The sequence below is a fragment of the Heptranchias perlo genome, chromosome 16 (assembly GCF_035084215.1).
Source record: "Heptranchias perlo isolate sHepPer1 chromosome 16, sHepPer1.hap1, whole genome shotgun sequence".
NCBI lineage: Eukaryota > Metazoa > Chordata > Chondrichthyes > Hexanchiformes > Hexanchidae > Heptranchias > Heptranchias perlo.
The window spans coordinates 11161881-11179807 of record NC_090340.1 but is presented as its reverse complement, the minus strand read 5'-3'; the positions used below and the strand labels follow the sequence as shown (position 1 = coordinate 11179807).

The following is a 17927-nucleotide window of genomic DNA, read 5'->3' as shown; positions in this document are numbered from 1 at the left end:
CCATATTGCACAGACCATTGCCACACCCCCAGGACCAACCACTTGTCCAGTCTATCTTGATCCCCAGAGTCATCTTCAACCTTTGCAACTGATGTCAATTAATGTGACAGCGCTTTCTGTTCAGACAGAGCAAATTGTGATTGATGATCTCTGCACTTGATTGCAGTCCTGTGTTTGTACCATCATGGTACAAAGTGTTTAGTGAAGGCCCTTGAAAGTTACTATTGAATCTGCTTCCACCACCCTTTCAGGCAGTGCATTCCAGATCAGAACAACTTGCTGTGCAAAAAAAAAAAAAAATTCTCCTCCTGTCACCTCTGGTTCTTTTGCCAATCACCTTAAATCTGTGTCCTCTGGTTACCAACCCTCCTGCCAGTGGAAACAGTTTCTCCTTATTTACTCTATCAAAACCCTTCATGATTTTGAACACCTCTGTTAAATCTCCCCTTAACCTTCTCTGCTCTAAGGAGAACAACCCCAGCTTCTCCCGTCTTTCCACGTAACTGAAGTCCCTCATCCCTGGTACCATTCTAGTAAATCTCCTTTGTACCCTCGCTAGGGCATTGACATCCTTCCTAAAGTGTGGTGCCCAGAATTGGACACAGTACTCTAGCTGGGGCCTAACCAGTGATTTATAAAGGTTCAGCATAACTTCCTGTGGGATAAAGGAGTCTTGGAAGAATGAAGACCTTGCTTTTGTACTCTATGCCTCTGTTTACAAAGCCAAGGATCCTGTATGCCTTTTTAACAGCCTTCTCAGCTTGCCCTGCCACTGTCAAAGATTTGTGTATGTGCACTCCCTTTAAAATTGTACCATTTAGTTTACCTTGCCTCTCCTCATTCTTCCTACCAAAATGCATCACTTCATACTTCTCTACGTTAAATTTCTTCTGCCATGTGTCTGCCCATTTCACCAGTCTGTTACTATCCTCCTCACTGTTTACTACATTTCCGAGTTTCGTGTCATCTGCAAACTTTGAAATTATGCCTTCTACACCCAGGTCTAGGTCATTAATATATATCAAAAAGAGCAGTAGTCCTAATAACGACCACTGCTGGGGAACACACTTCCCTCCAGTCTGAAAAACAACCGTTCACCACTATTCTCTGCTTTCTGTCTCTTAGCCAATTTTGTATCCACGCTGCCACTGTCACTTTAATCCCATGGGCTTTAATTATATGAAGAAATTAAAAATACAGAGCTGAAGTGTACGGTTGGCGGGTGTTAAACACAGATTATTTTTAGAATGTCTTTCGAAGTATTTTTACTTGAGGTTCAGTAACATATCAGCTTCAGGATCAGTGCACTTGTTAATAATAGGTGAATATTTTTAAGCAGCGAGTTATGATCTGGAATGCACTGCCTGAAACAGAGGTGCAAGCAGATTTGATAACTTTCAAATGGGAATTGGATAAATACTTGAAGGAAAAAATGTGCAGGGCTATGGGGAAAGAGCAGGGGAGTGGGACTAATTGGACAGCTCAAAAAGAGCCATCTCGGGCACAATGGGCCAAATGGCCTCTTTCTATGCTGTGTCATTCTATGAATTAAGTTGATTTATTTCTGTTATGTATTTCACTTCCCTGGACCATTGTCGGCTGCTTGTTGTGAATTCCTTCCTCTCTCTCCCCATCTTCTCCCATCTCTCGTGAAAGCACTTCGAGGGGGGGAATTGCTCCCATGAGCATTACTCAAGTGGCTGCTCTTCACTTGTGAGTAGGGAATGTAGGCAGGTTGTGGAGCACGTCACAGCTGAGCCCGATTCCATCCTTCCCCAAAATCCACCTCACTGTACTATTCGGAAGACTATTGCCTCCAGACTCCTGACTATTCTCATCCTCTCTTGGCCGGCCTCCCATTTTCCATCCTCTGTAAACTTGAGCTTATCTAAAACTCTGCTGCCCATATCCTAACTCGCACCACGTCCATTCACCCATCACCCCTGTGCTTGCCAACCTACATTGGTAGGTAATGTCACGATTTTAAAATTCTTTTTCTTGTGTCCAAATCCCTCCACGGCCTCGCCCCTCCCTAGCTCTGTAACCTCCTCCAGCCTTACAACCCTCCGAGATCTCTGCCTTCCTCCAATTCTTGCCTCTTGCCTCTTGCCTCTTGCCTATCCCCGATTTTAACTGCTTCACCATTGGCGGCCGTGCCTTCAGCCTTCTAGACCCTAAGCTCTGGAATTCCCTCCCTAAACCTCTCCGCCCCTCTACCCCTCTCTCCTCCCAAAGACACTCTTTCGAAGCCACTTCTTTGACGAAGTTTTTGATCACCTGTCCTAATAGCTCCTTATGTGATTCAGTGTCAGATTTTATCTGATAACACTCCTGTGAAGCACCCTAAGATGTTTTACTTCACTAAGGGCATTATATAAATGTAAGTTGTTATAATCTACTGGGCTTAGCTTCTGTTGTTCAAGTGCCCTAGATTTCTATTAGTACTTTGTAATCACTCCCAGCAATCGGTTGTTCACTATGTAATGAAACTTCACAAACGGTGGGGTTGTTCTCCGTTGGTTTTCCATCGTCCTTGAGCCCTCAGCAGCCTGAATTCCCACATGCCGTGTAATAGTGCAACACTGCTTACTTTGTATCAGCAAGAACAGGCTCGAGGGGCTGAATGGCCTACTGCGGTTCCTATGTAATGCCCAAACCTAAATCTCCACATGCGATACCTGAACTTGGAGAACTTCAGCACCCTGGAGACAGCCCATCGGCCCTTCCAAGTGCTTGTGCCACATTGTCACCGTGGGCTCGTATCTGCAACTCTCCAGCTCGGTAACAGCATCGGGGAACAAAGAGAAGGACAGGCTTGTGCACCTTCTGACAGCGACGAGAGCTGGAACATTAGGCTGAGGGCCAGAAACAGGAGCCTTTCCTCTTACTTAGGGCGTGAACATTTAAATCGGGAACAACGGAGGAGAGAGATTTGAGCTGCTTTCACGTATTATTTTCTTGTTGCTCCTGTCACCATGTGCGGTGTGCAGTGTTCTCCTTTTGCACTTGGCATCGGATTGCTGGTCTTTTTTTTTATTTGTTTATGGGATGTGGGCATCGCTGGCAAGGCCAGCATTTATTGCCCATCCCTAATTACCCTTGAAAAGGTGGTGGTGAGCCGCCGCCTTGAACCGCTGCAGTCCGTGTGGTGAAGGTTCTCCCACAGTGATGTTAGGAAGGGAGTTCCAGGATTTTGACCCAGCGACGATGAAGGAACGGCGATATATTTCCAAGTTGGGATGGTGTGTGACTTGGAGGGGAACGTGCAGGTGGTGTTGTTCCCATGTGACTGCTGCCCTTGTCCTTCCAGGTGGTAGAGGTCGCGGGTTTGGGAGGTGCTGTCGAAGAAGCCTTGGCGAGTTGCTGCAGTGCATCCTGTGGATGGTACACACTGCAGCCACGGTGCGCCAGTGGTAAAGGAAGTGAATGTTTAGGGTGGTGGATGGGGTGCCAATCAAGCGGGCTGCTTTGTCCTGGATGGTGTCGAGTTTCTTGAGTGTTGTTGGAACTGCGCTCATCCAGGCAAGTGGAGAGTATTCCATCACACTCCTGACTTGTGCCTTGTAGATGGTGGAAAGGCTTTGGGGAGTCAGGAGGTGAGTCACTCGCCGCAGAATACCCAGCCTCTGACCTGCTCTTGTAGCCATAGTATTTATATGGCTGGTCCAGTTAAGTTTCTGGTCAATGGTGACCCCCAGGATGTTGATGGTAGGGGATTCGGTGATGGTAATGCCATTGAATGTCATGGGGAGGTGGTTAGACTCTCTCTTGTTGGAATGGTCTTTGTCTGGCGCGAATGTTACTTGCCACTTATGAGCCCAAGCCTGGATGTTGTTCAGGTCTTGCTGCATGCGGGCACGGACTGCTTCATTGTCTGAGTGTCTCCATAGACCCCAACTGCTTGAGAACGGAAACACCCAGGACCAGTTCACTTTGCAGCAAGTCTGATCCTTTGTCAGATTTCCATGGGTCTGCAATGTCGTCAGTTCTCCAAAGGTTGGGTTGTTTGCAATAGGAAGTGCAGATAACATTGGCTGCACCCACCCCCGATGTAATAGAATCCTTAACACTACATTGGTTTAAGCTTACATAACATGTTCGTTTATTACCCAGCTTGCGACGGTTATCAGTCTCACCATTCCAATCCATGGCTTGCTGCAAGTTTCTCGCAGTTGCGTTGGCATCTGTTGTGTGCCATGTTGCACACAGGAATGAGGTGTCTTTTATCTGTGCAATTGGGAAAATGCAGAATGAAACATTTGCTGCGAATATCCAAATTGGCCCCATGTGGGTGTGGTGTTCTGAATTCACGGTGCACTGGAATTCACTTCCAGGGTTAGTGGTTGAGGCAGAAACTATGTCAACATTCAAAATTAGATTGGATAGGTGGGTGAAGGCATATGGAACGGGGTGGGTAAATGTGATTAGGACTATTTGCTCACATTGAGGGTAAACGTTGATAAGGAGTGCTTGGGCTGAATGGCCTGTTTCCGTGTTGTAATTTCTATGCATTTCTAATAGAGAAATAATAAATTTGTACAGAATATTAGTCAGGCCATAATTGAAGTACAGCTGTCAGCCTTGGCTCAGTTGCTATCACTCTCGCCTCTGAGTCAGAGGTTGTGGGTTCAAGTCCCACTCCAGAGACTTGAGTACAAAATGCAGGCTGACACTGCAGTGCAGTACTGAGGGAGTGCCGCACCGTCGGAGGGGCGGTACCGAGAGGGAGTGCCGCACCGTCGGAGGGGCGGTACCGAGAGGGAGTGCCGCACCGTCGGAGGGGCGGTACCGAGAGGGAGTGCCGCACCGTCGGAGGGGCGGTACCGAGAGGGAGTGCCGCACCGTCGGAGGGGCGGTACCGAGAGGGAGTGCCGCACCGTCGGAGGGGCGGTACCGAGAGGGAGTGCCGCACCGTCGGAGGGGCGGTACCGAGAGGGAGTGCCGCACCGTCGGAGGGGCGGTACCGAGAGGGAGTGCCGCACCGTCGGAGGGGCGGTACCGAGAGGGAGTGCCGCACCGTCGGAGGGGCGGTACCGAGAGGGAGTGCCGCACCGTCGGAGGGGCGGTACCGAGAGGGAGTGCCGCACCGTCGGAGGGGCGGTACCGAGAGGGAGTGCCGCACCGTCGGAGGGGCGGTACCGAGAGGGAGTGCCGCACCGTCGGAGGGGCGGTACCGAGAGGGAGTGCCGCACCGTCGGAGGGGCGGTACCGAGAGGGAGTGCCGCACCGTCGGAGGGGCTGTCTGGAGGGAGATGTCTTTCGGATGAGATGTTAAACTGAGGTGGGCAGCAAAGATCGCACGGCACTATTTTGAAGAGGAGCAGAGGGATTTTCCCCAGAGTGCTGGCCAATATTTATCCCTCAACTAACATCACTTTAAAAATAAAAGCAGGTTATCTGGTCAATTATCACATTGCTGTTTGTGGGATCTTGCTGTGCGCAAATTGGCTGCTGTGTTTCCCACCTTACAACAGTGACTACAAAAGCACTTTATCGTCTGTAAAGCGCTTCGGGGTGTCCTGAGGTCGTGAAAGGCGCTATAGAAATGCAAGTTCGTTCTTTATTATTTGCAATTTTAGAAAAGACTTTAAAGCCACAGAGACTGTAGTGTAGATTAACTAGGATAATACCAAGGATGGCGAACTCTGGTTGTAAGAGGAGACGTGAGCTGCTGGGATGATTTCCATTGGAGCAGAGAAGGCTTTTCAAAAACTGGGCGGAGTGCAAAACTGGCTGCAATTCGTTATCGCCTGTTTTGCGCTATTGCCCAAGACCTATATATCCCCCAATATATTATTTCCCCCACCAGAATAGTGATTTGTAATCTAGCTCAGCAATTTTATTCACTTCGTGCTTGACATACACACAATCAAAACCTGTCTATGGGCAGATTGGCTCTTTTCCTCCTCTTTATCTGGTCTTTTTAACTTTCCTATTTTTATTTTATCTCTTTCCCTTTTGCTTACCTTTATGCTTCCTCCTCATGTTCCCTCTCCCCCCACTATATGAGTTCAAACCCTCCCTCACAGCAAATGTTAGTCTCCCAGGAAGGCCATAGGGCCCAGCCTCATTGAGGGGTAGCTCGTCCATACATACCCCTGTCTCAGAACTGCTCCCAATGCCCTAAAAGGAATGTATCCAGTAGGACACCTAGATCAGGTCAAACAGAGTTATCGATACTAGGTCAAGCCCCTCCCCTTCTCTCAGTGCCATAACCCAAAGAAGAGAGAGCACTCAACCCGTATAACTGCATGACTCAGATATTTCCATTACCCAGACAAGCCATCCCTGTGGTTTTTCTAAGTGATTCTGCGTGCTTAGTGCTGGATTTTGTGCTGTTTTGCTCTGTTCTGTAAAAGCAGGTCACCCTTGCAGCTGGCATAAAGGAGAGACTTTCATACCTTCAGTTTAGCTGGATTTAAAGCCAAGTTTTAGAAATGGAAGTGCTGTCTGCTAATTCCACTGTCTAATACTGTACTGTTGAGAATCATTGCAGGATTCCTGATAGTGGAAAAGTTCCAGCTCCATTTCTGGTGCTTTCATGTGTTTTTGTGACATTCCAAACACCCTGCAGTGACTTGCTCCTCTCCTGCAATAACATCTAACAGGAAGGGGATGGCGGATCTCATGATGGAAGAAATATCTTGCGGAACCACATTAATAAAATGGGGGGGGGGGGGGATATTTTGGGGGAATCAGTAGAGGGCGATGATTTGCTTTGTCCCCTATTCTGAAGGTGCTTACTGTTGCTGGGTATGATTCCATTGTGCCAGCAGCCCAGCAATGTCGAGTATCACAGCCCAGCCCGATCCTGTCCTTGCACACGTATGGAGGAGGGAAAACCCTGACTGAAATTTGTTTTCACTCGCCCCGAGGCGCTGAGGCCAATTGTCCTGGTCTAAAATTAGCTCCAGAGCAAGAGGGCAACTGCACTCGTGTATTAAGGCCAGTGAAAGAGGAGAAACATTGTTGTGTTGAATAATTGAAATCATCGGATGTATTTTATCTGCACTGTGCATGTTTATTCGCTTGGTGCATCTTCATGCATATTAATAGGGTGAATAATAGCACAAAATCTTGGTTAATGTTGAATATTATGCCTTTTTAATTCAGTTGCATTCCAAGACCCCCACGCTCCCCCATTCTGATTCTTCCATTCAGCTCTGAGTCCTTCCTTTGGAGCTTCTGTTTACCGTGTAGAAAGCCATTCATCTCCTTGTCCCGTCGTCTTGCTCACAACCATCTCCTTTTCCCGGGATACAGAGCAGCGCTCCTCAGCCAGGGCCTGGTTGCCGGGCAACGGCTCTTCCAGCTCAGTGCCTGCCGATGGCTGCAGGCGCGAAGGGATGGCATCGCAGCTTCCTACAGACGAGTCATTCACGGCTCAGCTTGATTTATTGAGTCTCTCGCAGCAGCGGTTTGTTCTAATTAAAATCACAGAGCCAGCCCAGTGCTGGGGAGCAAATTTCCTCCATCACTTGTGATATATTCGTACAACTCAAAATTTATACACATTATATATGTTCGAACTGTCTAAAACCTACCGACTAAACTGGGCTGAAAATGCAGCTCTAACTTGGGCATTCTGGGTATATGAGCTGCGATCTCTCTGATTCACTGATCAATTGGACCATTTTAAATGAGGAATCGGGGGGAGATCGCTCTGCTACGGTGCTAGTTTGGTACCAGTACCTGCTGAGAGAGACCTGGAGCCTGCAGACCTATTGTTACTGGCCATAGAAATGGGAGCTCTGAGCGCTCTTGTTGAGGTTGATGACCGCGCTCTTGCCTCTCCGCTGATATTGGAAATGGGAGTTTAAAAAGGCAGCCCGACACGCAATCTGTAGTTGTCCTGTTTGAAGAAGTGAGACTGACTCCTGGTGTGGTCTTGCAGGGTTGGGGTTGGGTAGCTTTGCGCTCCAATTGCACTGCACAGTTCGCACCAATGCAGAGCCGCACCTGGTTCTCATCAGTATTAAACCTCAGTATCTACAGGGGGCACTGAAGGTTGTTGCCCAATGAGGGAGTTCCTAAATCCTAAATGGGATGGAGAAAAGTTTGAATTATTTTTTGGTTATTGGGTGCACCTCGTATTGTGCTCCAGCCTCAAACCACTCCCATAAGCTTCTCAATGTTTCCAGTCATAGTTTACCATTTAGGCCCACACCCTGCATCAGCACAACCACTGTGGGCACATAGTTGTGGGTACAGCTTCACGTCATGTGAGGAGAAGGGAGTATGTTTAGTCTCACCAAGGTATTGACTTTGCAGCATCTATTTCATTGGAATCCTAAGCCAGAAAATAATGATGGTGTGCATATTTATACAATAGGTGTGCGTGTGTCCATTTATACACTTGCCACTGTGTCCACTCTGTGAGACTTGACAATTTGCTAGGTGGTCTTGTGATGGTGATGTGTGCCAGGAGATATCAAGAGGAGGGGTGTCATACCACCCAGGTGAATGCATCTTCTGCCTGTTTAAAAACCTCATTGACGGTAGCCAAACAATCCATGGAGATGTCTGCAGGCCAGGCCTGGACTGCAAGGTGAGGGTAGCACAATGCATCCGGGAAGGCAACCAAGATGCTTGATACAACTGCAGAGTGAAGTCCAGATGAAATTCATCCATAAAGTAAATAGGTGCTCCCTGAACTAGCCATACACAAATGAGCTGTCTGAAAAGACCAAGAAATAATTGCATTTGTGTCGCGCCTATCATAACCTCAGGACGTCCCAAAGTGCTCTACAGCCAATTGAGCACTTTTGAAGTGTAGTCACTGTTGTAATGTAGGAAACGTCTGATAAAGGAAGTGCCCTTTAAGCAGCCTAGCTGGTTTGTATTTATTGTATAGAGTGTTCTTTTCCCACTCACAGGAGGTAGTTAATGTAAGGCAGGCCAAGTCAATAGAGCATCATCCCATCGGGTTATGGTTTCCCCGTGACTCAGCTGGTTAAAGCAGTGAGAAGCTGAGCTATAATGTAGGATGGTCCCATGGTTTGATCCCTGGTCTGTGGTGAGTTAGCTGCTCTCTGGTCTGTGGTGAGTTAGTTGATCTCATCCAGAGAGCGGAAAAGGAGCCATGATTTCCATTGACAGTGTGAGGTAGTGATGCGTGTTGTCGAATGTGTACGCGGGCCCAGGTGGTTGATTACTCCACTGACGCTCGCTGTCTAAGCTCATACGTCATGCCCAGATACCTGGATGTAGGCGACCAGCGCCTGTGGAACTCTCCTCCAAAGAGGAGCCGATGCATTCGGCAGGAAGGAGAATCAATAAAAGGTAAAAGCAAATGGCACACACTGCAAATGTGAAACTAAAACGGTCAGCATCTGCGAAGAGAAAAGGCAGGGTATCGTTTCAGGTGAAGGCCTACTTCAGAGTTGTCAAACTTGGGTTTTGAGAGTTTGTTCCAGTTCGACTCACCTGCTCGACTTCATTTCCATACACGCTTCAGAGTTCATTCAGAACCAGATACAACCGGACTGTTCGATACTGCAAGCCATTCTCTTCGAATTAAACCATTTGACCCACACCGATGGCTTAGATCACTTTCAATCTGAAAATGTAGTCCTTTACCAGCTTTTCACCACAATAACCCTGCTCGATGGTGCAGGGTTGGCAATGTCTATCACCCCTTCGTTTTGGTAATTGTTTGGTTCTAGGGTGAAGCATTTCATTAACTTTGCATTTTAGGGACGGAAGGTTTGTGTGGCTTTCGATTTATTTTCCTCCCCCCCCCCCCCCCCCCCCACTGATTTTCTCCCCTTGTCACTATCCAGTAATAGCTCTAGATATCTAGGCTTGGTGATGCTTCTGTAGTAAACTAGTTTGCTGTCTGTGATGAATGGATGTTTGGGTGTGGAGTTACAGGAGGGCTGTAACCAGCATGGGTCATTCTGGAAGAGGAGGAGTCCTGAAAAGAGTCCCTCTGTCAGTGCTGAGCACATGTAGGGTGCAGGACAACCTGCGCTTGAAAGGGGGGTAAGTTTAAGACTAATCTGGCCACTCACTCACAAATATTGTTTCTGCAATCTATGGACCAGGCTCCCAAGGGAGACGGTGGAAATAGTTAGTATTAATTCATTGAAATACATATTAGATAGATTTCTTTCAGAAAATAACATTTTGGGATACAGTATATAAGTAATTTGAGACGTAACGTGTAGTATGTGGACCATGCTTGGGAGGAACAGGTGACTTTGGACCTAAGCTTCCCAAAGCTCTCCACCACTGGGATTTCCCTCACGTCATGTCTGGGTCTGTTGTAGACTCATTGATAGAGATTGATTGCTGTGATTAGTCATCAACTCCATTATCATTGCATCATGTGACTGCGGGATGGTAAAAGGCGAACTGGATGGACTTTGGTCTTTTATCGTCTAGCAATTCCTACACTTCAATGGGCACCTGTGCTACAGTCCTTGTAAAAGTAAACAGAAGTACACGTGTGCCTTTCCGAACTAGTTTAATCGTGGAGCTGAAGGATTCCCCCAATTGGGAAGTGACTGGTCACAGTCAGTCTGCCTGCTCTAAGTACACTCTGCAGTGCAAACATTGACCCACTCCACCCCTACTCACCTGTGTGACACAGGTGCAAATTTGCCCCATTCCAGGACTTGAGTGCATAACCCACACTGATCCTTAATGGTGCTGATGGAGTGCTGCATTGCTCAAAGTGTCGCCTTTCAGATGAGACTTTGAACTGAAACCCAGTTGGCCTCTCCGTTGCCTCTGTGTTGTCAGACCGCTTATCCAACATCCAGTCTTCAATGAGCCGCAGTTTCCTCCAGTTAAACGGTGTCCTGTTTGATCCTGAGCTGAGCTTCTGGCCCATGCCCTCTCCATCACCAAGACCGCCAACTTCCACCTCCGTAATATTGTCCGCCTTCACCCTTTCCTCCGCCAATCTGCTGCTGAAACCGTTATCCACACCTTTGTCACCTCCAGACTGAACTCTTCCAATGTTCTCCTGGCCAACTTTGCATTCTCCATGCTCTGTAAACTTCAGCTCATCCAAAACTCTAGCCCATATCCTATCCCACATCAAGTCCTGCTCAACCATCATTCTTGCTGACCTACATTGGCGCCTGGTCCCTCAACGCCTCACTTAAAATTCTCATCCTTATTTTTAAATCCCTTTATGGCCTTGCCCCACTCCATCTCTGTAACCTCTTTTAGTTCTACAACCCTCCCAGAACTCTCCATTTCTCAGACTCTGGCCTCTTGTGCATTCCCCCTCCCACTTTGACCAACCATTGGTGACCATGCCTTCAGCTGCCGAGGCAACACGCTCTGGAATTCCTTCTCTAAAACCCACCTCCACTGGGACCTTCCTTAAAAGGCATCTTTTTGACCAAGCTCGCCCCCTCCTAATATCTGCTCCTTTATCTCGCCGTCTATTTTTGTCTGATTGTGCCGCGGGAACGTTTTTCAATGGCACCATGTAAACGCAAGTTGCTGTTTGATAATTGCTTAAAGATCCCACGGCACTGTTCAAAGAGCAGGACGTTGTCCCTGCATCTCAACCAACACCATCAAAACCAGATTAACTGGTATTCACGATGTTGGTGTCTGTGCACTACTGTGTGCAAAATGGCTGCCACATTTGCCTACATTGCACTTCAAAGTAATAAATTGAAAGTGAAGAATTCTTAGATGCTTCTGAGAGATGTGCGAAGGTTACATAGAATTTACAGCACGGAAACAGGCCATTCAGCCTAGCTGATATATGCCAGTGTTTATGCTCCATTCGAGCCTCCTCCCTCCCGACTTCATCTAACCATATCAACATATCCTTCAATTCCTTTCTCCCTCATGTGTTTATCTAGCTTCCCCTTAAATGCATCTGTGCTATTCGCCTCAACTACTCCTTGTGGTAGCGAGTTCCACATTCTAACCACTCTCTGGGTAAAGAAGTTTCTCCTGAATTCTTCATTGAAGTTATTAATGACTATCTTCTATTTATGTCCCCTAGCTTTGGACTCACTCACAAGTGGAAACATCTTTTCTAGGTCTACCCGATCGAACCCCATCATAATTTTAAAGATCTCTATTAGGTCAATAAAGGTGCTATATAAATGCAAGTCTTTTTCACTCCTCCCCACTTCTAACTCACACCTCGTGTTTAGTGAGGAAGAGGGTGCCGCAGAGATGAGAAAATTGCTTCCAAATTGGGATTGATAGTAAAAGAAGTGCCTTTGATGGAGAAGATAATTACTGTTCAGAATGAGGCGTTGAAGGGTATTAGTGTTCAGCTAATGAACTCGAGTACATTACGTTACTGATGGCATTTGGCATTAGACAGGTGCTAAAAAGACTGCTGGCTTACTGAGCTGCATATAAATACCCTGTCCAAATCAATTTTTTAAGATTTATTTTTAGACTTTACTTCAAATTCTGGCTCGTGTGAACCTGCCACCTATTCAGGGTTTTAGTTGTTTTGCAGTAAATCAGGAGCTTGCTTTATGAAATCCCACTTACTGTCGTCTGGGTTTAATCTTCCAGCTCCAAGACTTAGCCTGAGAGGCAACAATGTTCATGACAAAATGACTCCTTAAAGAGGAGTCTTGCCAACAGCGCTACTCATGAGATTCAAACCCTTAGGAGAATTAATGTTAAATCCATGTTCTTTCTGTGATTTTTGTTAAGCATTGAAGTGAGGCTGAGCCGTGCAGACGGGAGAGTTCCCGTAAGGACGGGAAAGATCCCGAGCTCCAGCCTGCTCTTTGTTTGTTGATGCTGATACTGACCCGGCAATGGGCTTTTACCATTGTACAGAGCTTTTCCCACCATTGGGAACGGTCCCTGCCAGGCCGGCACGAGTAACATTTAGGGCCTTAGAGCCACTGCATGTGTGTAAATCTGCAAAGTGCATAGTTGCCTTTTTTTTGCCAAATGTATACGTGAATAAACAGGGCAGATTTGGCAGCGATGGAACGAGATTGTGTAATAGGAGCATTTCCATTGAATTTCAGCCGACACAATGGTGGGAGTATGACAGCAGGTCTCTGTAACTGGGGGAGGGAGGGGGCAAGAATGGCAAAAGGCCCTACTCCTCACTGCTACCCAGAAACCTCTGCTTCAAAGTATGGGCATCAGGTGCAGATAGGAGTAAGTCACCATCCCGCGATCTCTCTCCTCCCCACTCCCCCATCACAATCTCTCGTCTTCCCCCTCACCTTGTCGGTCTCCTCCTTCCCCCCCCCACCCCCCCAACCCTCTTGCTCTCTGTCCATCTCCTCCCCCCCGACCCCCTCGCTCTCTGTCCGTCTCCCCCCTCTCCCGACCCCCTCGCTCTCTGTCCGTCTCCCCTCCCCGACCCCCTCGCTCTCTGTCCGTCCCCCTCCCCGACCCCCTCGCTCTCTGTCCGTTTCCCCTCCCCGACCCCCTCGCTCTCTGTCCGTTTCCCCCTCCCCGACCCCCTCGCTCTCTGTCCGTTTCCCCCTCCCCGACCCCCTCGCTCTCTGTCCGTTTCCCCTCCCCGACCCCCTCGCTCTCTGTCCGTTTCCCCCTCCCCGACCCCCTCGCTCTCTGTCCGTTTCCCCCTCCCCGACCCCCTCGCTCTCTGTCCGTTTCCCCCTCCCCGACCCCCTCGCTCTCTGTCCGTTTCCCCCCTCCCCGACCCCCTCGCTCTCTGTCCGTTTCCCCCTCCCCGACCCCCTCGCTCTCTGTCCGTTTCCCCCTCCCCCGACCCCCCTCGCTCTCTGTCCGTTTCCCCCTCCCCGACCCCCTCGCTCTCCGTCCGTCTCCCCCCGGCCCCCTCGCTCTCCGTCCGTCTCCCCCCCCCAGGCCCCCTCGCTCTCCGTCCGTCTCCCCCCCTGGCCCCGACCCCCTCGCTCCCCGTCCGTCTCCCACCCCCGGCCCCCTCGCTCTCCGTCCGTCTCTCCCCACCCCCCCCCCCCCGGCCCCCTCGCTCTCCGCCCGTCTCTCCCCCGGCCCCTCGCTCTCCGCCGTCTCCCCCGGCCCCCTCGCTCTCCGCCCGTCTCTCCCCCGGCCCCCTCGCTCTCCGTCCGTCTCCCCCCCCCCCCCCCCCGGCCCCCTCGCTCTCCGTCCGTCTCTCCCCCCCCCGGCCCCCTCGCTCCCCGTCCGTCTCCCGGCCCTCGCTCCCCCCCTCCCCCCCTCTCCCGCCCCTCCCCCCTCCCCCCTCGCTCCCCGTCCGTCTCCCCGGCCCCCTCGCTCCCCGTCCGTCTCCCCGGCCCCCTCGCTCCCCGTCCGTCTCCCCGGCCCCCTCGCTCCCGTCCGTCTCCCCGGCCCCCTCGCTCCCCGTCCGTCTCCCCGGCCCCCTCGCTCCCCGTCCGTCTCCCGGCCCCTCGTCCCCACGTCCGTCTCCGGCCCTCGTCCCGTCGTCTCCCCGGCCCCCTCGCTCCCCGTCCGTCTCCCCGGCCCCCTCGCTCCCCGTCCGCTCCCCGCCTCACCTCCCGTCTTCCCCGGCCCCCTCGCTCCCCGTCCGTCTCCCCGGCCCCCTCGCTCCTCTTCCGTCTCCTCCCGGCCCCCTCGCTCCCCGTCCGTCTCCCCGGCCCCCTCGCTCCCCGTCCGTCTCCCCGGCCCCCTCGCTCCCCGTCCGTCTCCCCGGCCCCTCGCTCCCCGTCCGTCTCCCCGGCCCCCTCGCTCCCCGTCCGTCTCCCCGGCCCCCTCGCTCCCCGTCCGTCCCCGGCCCCCTCGCTCCCCGTCCGTCTCCCCGGCCCCCTCGCTCCCCGTCCGTCTCCCCCGGCCCCCTCGCTCCCCGTCCGTCTCCCGGCCCCCTCGCTCCCCGTCCGTCTCCCGGCCCCCCTCGCTCCCCGTCCGTCTCCCCGGCCCCCTCGCTCCCCGTCCGTCTCCCCCGGCCCCCTCGCTCCCCGTCCGTCTCCCCGGCCCCCTCGCTCCCCGTCCGTCTCCCCGGCCCCCTCGCTCCCCGTCCGTCTCCCCGGCCCCCTCGCTCCCCGTCCGTCTCCCCGGCCCCCTCGCTCCCCGTCCGTCTCCCCGGCCCCCTCGCTCTCCGTCCGTCTCCCCCCCCCGGCCCCCTCGCTCTCCCGTCCGACTCCCCCCCCTGGCCCCCTCGCTCCCCGTCCGTCTCCCCGGCCCCCTCGCTCCCCGTCCGTCTCCCCGGCCCCTCGCTCCCGTCCGTCTCCCAGGCCCCTCGCTCCTCCGTCTCCCCGGCCCCCTCGCTCCCCGTCCGTCTCCCCGGCCCCCTCGCTCCCCGTCCGTCCTCCCCGGCCCCCTCGCTCCCCCGTCTCCCGGCCCCCTCGCTCCCCGTCCGTCTCCCCGGCCCCCTCGCTCCCCCGGCCCCCTCGCTCCCCGTCCGTCTCCCCGGCCCCCTCGCTCCCCGTCCGTCTCCCCGGCCCCTCGCTCCCCGTCCGTCTCCCCGGCCCCCTCGCTCCCCGTCCGTCTCCCGGCCCCCTCGCTCCCGTCCGTCTCCCCGGCCCCCTCGCTCCCTGTCCGTTCTCCCCCTCCCCGACCCCCTCGCTCTCCGTCCGTCTCCCCCGGCCCCCTCGCTCTCCGTCCGTCTCCCCCCCAGGCCCCCTCGCTCTCCGTCCGTCTCCCCCCTGGCCCGACCCCTCGCTCCCCGTCCGTCTCCCACCCCCGGCCCCCGCTCTCGTCCGTCTCTCCCCACCCCCCCCCCCGGCCCCCTCGCTCCTCCGCCCGTCTCCCCCGGCCCCCTCGCTCTCCGCCGTCTCTCCCCCGGCCCCCTCGCTCTCCGTCCGTCTCCCCCCCCCCCCCCCCCCCCCGGCCCCCTCGCTCTCCGTCCGTCTCTCCCCCCCCGGCCCCCTCGCTCCCCGTCCGTCTCCCCGGCCCCCTCGCTCCCCGTCCGTCTCCCCGGCCCCCTCGCTCCCCGTCCGTCTCCCGGCCCCCTCGCTCCCCGTCCGTCTCCCGGCCCCCTCGCTCCCGTCCGTCTCCCCGGCCCCCTCGCTCCCCGTCCGTCTCCCGGCCCCCTCGCTCCCGTCCGTCTCCCCGGCCCCCTCGCTCCCCGTCCGTCTCCCCGGCCCCCTCGCTCCCCGTCCGTCTCCCCGGCCCCCTCGCTCCCCGTCCGTCTCCCCGGCCCCCTCGCTCCCGTCCGTCTCCCCGGCCCCCTCGCTCCCCGTCCGTCTCCCGGCCCCCTCGCTCCCCGTCCGTCTCCCCGGCCCCCTCGCTCCCCGTCCGTCTCTCCCGGCCCCCTCGCTCCCCGTCCGTCTCCCCGGCCCCCTCGCTCCCGTCCGTCTCCCCGGCCCCCTCGCTCCCCGTCCGTCTCCCCGGCCCCCTCGCTCCCCGTCCGTCCTCCCCCGGCCCCCTCGCTCCCCGTCCGTCTCCCCGGCCCCCTCGCTCCCGTCCGTCTCCCGGCCCCCTCGCTCCCCGTCCGTCTCCCCGGCCCCCTCGCTCCCCGTCCGTCTCCCCGGCCCCCTCGCTCCCCGTCCGTCTCCCCGGCCCCCTCGCTCCCCGTCCCGCCCCTCGCTCCCCGTCCGTCTCCGGACCCCTCGCTCCCGTCCGTCTCCCCGGCCCCCTCGCTCCCCGTCCGTCTCCCCGGCCCCCTCGCTCCCCGTCCGTCTCCCCGGCCCCCTCGCTCCCCGTCCGTCTCCCGGCCCCCTCGCTCCCCGTCCGTCTCCCCCGGCCCCCTCGCTCCCCGTCCGTCTCCCCGGCCCCCTCGCTCTCCCGTCCGTCTCCCCCCCGGCCCCCTCGCTCTCCGTCCGACTCCCCCCGGCCCCCCCTCGCTCCCCGTCCGTCTCCCGGCCCCCTCGCTCCCCGTCCGTCTCCCGGCCCCTCGCTCCCCGTCCGTCTCCCGGCCCCCTCGCTCCCCGTCCGTCTCCCCGGCCCCCTCGCTCCCCGTCCGTCTCCCCGGCCCCCTCGCTCCCCGTCCGTCTCCCCGGCCCCCCTCGCTCCCCGTCCCGTCTCCCCGGCCCCCTCGCTCCCCGTCCGTCTCCCCGGCCCCCTCGCTCCCCGGCCGCCTCGCTCCCCGTCCGTCTCCCCGGCCCCTCGCTCCCCGTCGTCTCCCCGGCCCCCTCGCTCCCCGTCCGTCTCCCCGGCCCCCTCGCTCCCCGTCCGTCTCCCCGGCCCCCTCGCTCCCCGTCCGTCTCCCCGGCCCCCTCGCTCCCCGTCCGTCTCCCCGGCCCCCTCGCTCCCCGTCAGTCTCCCCCGACCCCCTCGCTCCCCGTCCGTCTCCCCGGCCCCCTCGCTCCCCGTCCGTCTCCCCGCCCCCTCGCTCCCCGTCCGTCTTCCCCCCCCCCCCTCGCTCCCCGTCCGTCTCCCCCGGCCCCCTCGCTCTCCGTCCGTCTCTCCCCCCCCCCCCCCCCCAACCCGACCCCCTCGCTCCCCGTCCGTCTCCCCCGACCCCCTCGCTCCCCGTCCGTCTCCCCCGACCCCTCGCTCCCCGTCCGTCTCCCCCGACCCCCTCGCTCCCCGTCCGTCTCCCCGACCCCCTCGCTCCCCGTCCGTCTCCCCCGACCCCCTCGCTCCCCGTCCGTCTCCCCCGACCCCCTCGCCTCCCGTCCGTCTCCCCCCGACCCCTCGCTCCCCGTCCGTCTCCCCCGACCCCCTCGCTCCCCGTCCGTCTCCCCCCGACCCCCCCTCGCTCCCCGTCCGTCTCCCCCGACCCCCTCGCTCCCCGTCCCGTCTCCCCGACCCCCTCGCTCCCGACCGTCTCCCCCGACCCCCTCGCTCCCCGTCAGTCTCCCCCGACCCCCTCGCTCCCCGTCCGTCTCCCCCCCCCCCCCCCTCGCTCCCCGTCCGTCCCCCCCCCCCCCCTCGCTCCCCGTCCGTCTCCCCCCCCCCCCCCCCTCGCTCCCCGTCCGTCTCCCCCCCCCCCCCCCCCCCCCCTCGCTCCCCGTCCGTCTTCCCCGCCCCCCCCTCTCGCTCCCCGTCCGTCTCCCCCCGCCCCCCCCTCGCTCCCCGTCCGTCTCCCCCCCCCCCCCCCTCGCTCCCCGTCCGTCTCCCCGGCCCCCTCGCTCCCCGTCCGTCTCCCCGGCCCCCTCGCTCCA

The 17927-nt window shown here is 56.0% G+C and overlaps 1 protein-coding gene across 1 annotated transcript in view; it reads left to right on the top strand.

The window, feature by feature from the left end:
- Window positions 1-17927, top strand: part of vac14 (vac14 homolog (S. cerevisiae)) — a 296601-nt gene that overhangs the window by 191717 nt on the left and 86957 nt on the right. The window lies entirely within an intron of this gene.